Below are 4,479 nucleotides of genomic sequence, written 5' to 3' on the forward strand. Positions count from 1 at the left end.
TGTGCAATAATAATAATAATAAGGGTTTGGGGCTGGGGGGGGGGGGGTGGTAGTGTTGGGGGGATTGACATCAGTACTATACAGGCACCTTCATCTCTTCAGATCAGGGGACTTAAGGGTGCCCCGCAGCTGGACCTCGGGTAGGCAGCTCCACAATGTCATTATGAGGATTGGTCGGATTTTCAAAGGCGATTCCCCATGAGATCGGCATATTCTTCTTTATGAGAGAGGATCTAACCTCTGTGAAGCTGCGTCTACACAGCACCAACGCCTCCCCCTTCCCGCAAACCCCCCCCCCCCCCCACCCCCATCCTCCACCAACCCAGTCTATGACCATCGGCAACCAGCACACCTTCCCCCACCCCCGCTCCCACCATTCCAAGTCGAAGCATCCCTTATTTTATTCTGTGTCTTGGTACCGGATGGCAACTTCTCCCGCCAACCTACTGGCACAGACAGATTTGCCAGTTTAGGAAACTTGCCGGTTAGGATACTTATTGCCAGGTATCCAGTGTAAAGACAAGATATTGAATATTAATTTATTTTAATCTAATTCTTTTACAACACGTGTCCTGACAGTGTGATTGTGAATGGTTTCCTCGAATCAGTTAGGAAATGATTGAAATCATTTTCAAAGAACAAGCAACACACTTGTCTCCTCAGGAGAAGCACAGGGAGCCAAGTACCTCAACAACTGGAGCCAACAACGAGATAGTGCTTCATTTCTTTGTCACCTCAGGCTGCATTTTCCTTTGAGGGCTGGGCTCTTTTCCAGCATCTGCACTTGATTGTGTTTTTTAATTTTTTCATGGGATGTGGGTGTTGCTAGCTGGACCAGCATTTGTTGCCCACCCCTAATTGCCCTTGAACTGAACATAGAACATAGAACACTACAGCACAAACAGGCCCTTCGGCCCACAAGTTGCACCAATCATATCCCAACCTACTAGGCCTATCTATAACCCTCAATCCCATTCAATCCCATGTGCTCATCCAGAAGTCTCTTAAAAGGCTCCCAACGAGTTTGTGTCCACCATTACCAATGGCAGCCAATTCCACTCACTCACCGCCCTCTGAGTGAAAAACTTACCCCTGACATCTCCTCTGTACCTACTCCCCAGCACCTTAAACCTGTGTCCTCTCATAGCGACCATTTCAGCTCTGGGAAATAGCCTCTGAGAATCCACCCGATCTATACCTCTTAACATCTTATAAACTTCTATTAGGTCACCTCTCATCCTTCGTCTCTCCAGGGAGAAAAGACCTAGCTCCCTCAACCTATCCTCATAAGGCATGCCACCCAATCCAGGCAACATCCTTGTAAATAGCTGTCTAAGCTATTTCAGCGGGCAGTTAATAATCATTGCTGTGGGGCTGGAGTGACATTAGACCAGACCCAGATTGGCAGATTCCCTTCCCCAATGCTGTGAAATAGATCACAAACAAGAACTTCAGTGGACTGAGTTAAAGGGAAAGATTGGACAGGCTAGGACTTTTTTCTTTGGAGGGTAGGAAACTGAGGAGCGATCTTATAGAGGTGTATAAGATCATAGAAACCCTACAATGCAGAAAGAAAACATTTGGCCCATTGAGCCTGCACCGACAACAATCCCACCCAGACCCTATCTCCGTATCCCTACATATTTACCCACTGATTCCTGTAACCTACACATCCCAGGACACTAAGTGGCAATTTAGTTTGACCGATCCACCTAACCTGCACATCTTTGGACTGTGGGAGGAAACCAGAGCACCCGGAGGAAACCCATGCAGCCACAGGGAGAATGTGCAAACTCCACACGGACAGTGATCTGAGCCGGGAATCAAACCCAGGTCCCTGGAGCTGTGAAGCAGCAGTGCTAATCACTGTGCTACTGTGCCGTCCCAATGATAGGCGTGGGAAGGGTGAATGGATTCAGTGTTTTTTTCCAGGGTTGGGGCATCGAGAGCCAGAGGGCATATGTGAAGGTTGAGAGGGGAAAGAATTAATGGGAACCTGAGGAGCCACATTTTTTACACAGAGGGTGGTATGTGCGAGGAATGAGCTGCCAGAGGAAGTGGTTGAGGCAGGGCCATTGACAACATTTAAAAGGAATTTGAGCAGAAAGAGGGATATGAGCCAAATGTAGGCAAATGGGGTTCCCTTAGATGGGCATTTTGGGTCAGCATGAATCAGTTTGGGGCGAAGGGCCTGCCTCCATGCCGTAGATTCTATGATTTCACAGTGAAGAGGGGTCACTATCTGCAGGGTTTTATTGATGTGATTTCACCCCAACAGAAAATCTTCAAAATCCTCAGGCTGTTTTGAAGGAATACAACCGTGAGGTAACTGTGCTTAGCACAGGGACAAAGCTTTGAAGTCAGTGGGTTTGAACCTTGGGTGAGGTGTGTAATAAGCTGAGCATTACCACACACCCTGTCCCACCTCCCCAACTCCCCCTCCTCTTTCCCCCCTCCCCCTTCCCCACCTCCCCTTCCCTCCCCCCTCTCTTTATCATCCACAGCTCCCTATCAAGTTTACACCGATCATTTGGGAGCCAGATAAGATCAGGGTTAGCACGGAGCACTCACACTCACTGTGAATGCAGCCTGTTTATTTTAAGTGAAGTTTAAATGCCTTTTGTAAAAACTGACAGAGGGATTTCACCCAATTAATAACGCATTATGTTATGGGGTTAGGTTTACATTGTGTTCAGCCAATCGCAAACTAGAGAGACGGTGGCGTATAAGTACTGCCACTGATCCAGAGCCATCAGGCAAGACCTGGGCACCCAAGTTCGAATCCCACCACAGCAGATGGTGAAACTTGAATTCAATAAAAATTAAATTCTTCAATAAAAATAAGAATTAAAAAGCCTAATGGTGACCATGGAAACTATTGCTTATTGTCTTAAAAACCCACCTGTTTCATTAATGTCCTATAAGGAAGGAAATCTGCCATCCTTACTTGGCCTGGCCTACATGTGACTCTGGATCCGTAGCAATGTGGTTGACTGTTAAATACCCTCTGAAATGGCCAAACCAGCCACTCACTTTAAGGCCAATTAAAGATGGATAACAAATGCTGGCCCAGCCGGCGATGCCCACGATCTTTAAAAAAGGATTGGAAGCTTCAAAATGTTTCAATTCTAACAAGGAACAAGGCTGCAGAACGGAGCTACCACTGCCTCAAGTTACATATAATTTGATCCTATATTCTTTTAAGAGATAACATCAGTATAAATTACTCCTCAGTTGAATGCGCCACGCTACATTAAACAGGGAGTATGCTCAGGGCTATAATTCAGCCTTATCTGATAAACAGGTGAGAATGCTGACTTCCTTACTGAGAAGTACAGCTTGTATTTTCAGAATTGCTGCCAGTTGGCTTTAAATTAAGGGGGGGTAGCTACAGGACGGATGTCAGGGGTAGGTTCTTTACCCAGCGGGTGGTGAGGGATTGGAATGCCCTGCCTGCTGCAGTTGTAGATGCGTCTAGTTTGGGGGCGTTTAAGAGATCTCTGGATAGGTTTATGGACGAAAAGGGATTGGTATAGGCTAGTGGGTCATTGTTTTTGTAACTGGTCGGCGCAACATCGTGGGCCGAAGGGCCTGTTCTGCGCTGTAGTGTTCTATGTTCTATGTTCTAGTTATGCTACATTGCTTCACTCTCAGCAGAAGGCTGTGGTTTCAAACCCTGCGCCAGAGACTTGAACACCTTAGGTTAATTCTGAGGGAGGGCTGCACTGTTTGACAGATTACAATCCATAGAATCGCTAGAGTGCAGAATGAGGCTATTTGGCCCCTCGAGTCTGCACCGACCACAATCCCACCCAGGCCCTACCCCCATAGTCCCACGTATTTATTTTGCTAATCCCCCTGATGTGAGGAGAAATTTAGCACGGCCAATCAACCTAACCCGCACATCTTTGGACTGTGGGAAGAAACTGGAGCGCCCGGAAGAAACCCACACAGACACGAGGAGAATGTGCAGACTCCGCACAGACAGTTACCCAAGCTGGGAATCGAACCCAGGTCCCTGGGCACAAGGCTGATCACGCTAGCTTCACAGGGCTGGTAATATCTCAATTAGCAAGAAACTGGGCGTAGACCCAGTTTTTCACCTCTTTTGCGATCTTACCAGTGTGACTAGCAGGCACGATCGCCCCCACAGGGCTAGTTTATTTGCACATATTCAAAATATGAGAGGGGTCTGACACTACATAGACCCCTGCATATTTTCAGCACTTCCCACTGCCTCAGAAAAGTAGGGCCCCACCTATCCCGGATTTTCTCTTCTACCTTCTTCCATCGGGAAACTGATGCAAAAGTCTGAGGTCACGTACCAACCAACTCAAGAACAGCTTTTTCCCTACTGCCATCAGACTTTTGAATGGACCTACCTTATATTAAGTTGATCTTTCTCTACACCCTAGCTATGACTATGACACTATGGCCAGGATTTTACGAGTTCGCTCGGGCAAGGCTCGTAAAATCCCC

This window comes from Carcharhinus amblyrhynchos, chromosome 15, assembly GCF_965287045.1.
Source record: "Carcharhinus amblyrhynchos chromosome 15, sCarAmb.v2.hapA, whole genome shotgun sequence".
In the NCBI taxonomy this organism is placed as follows: Eukaryota; Metazoa; Chordata; class Chondrichthyes; order Carcharhiniformes; family Carcharhinidae; genus Carcharhinus; species Carcharhinus amblyrhynchos.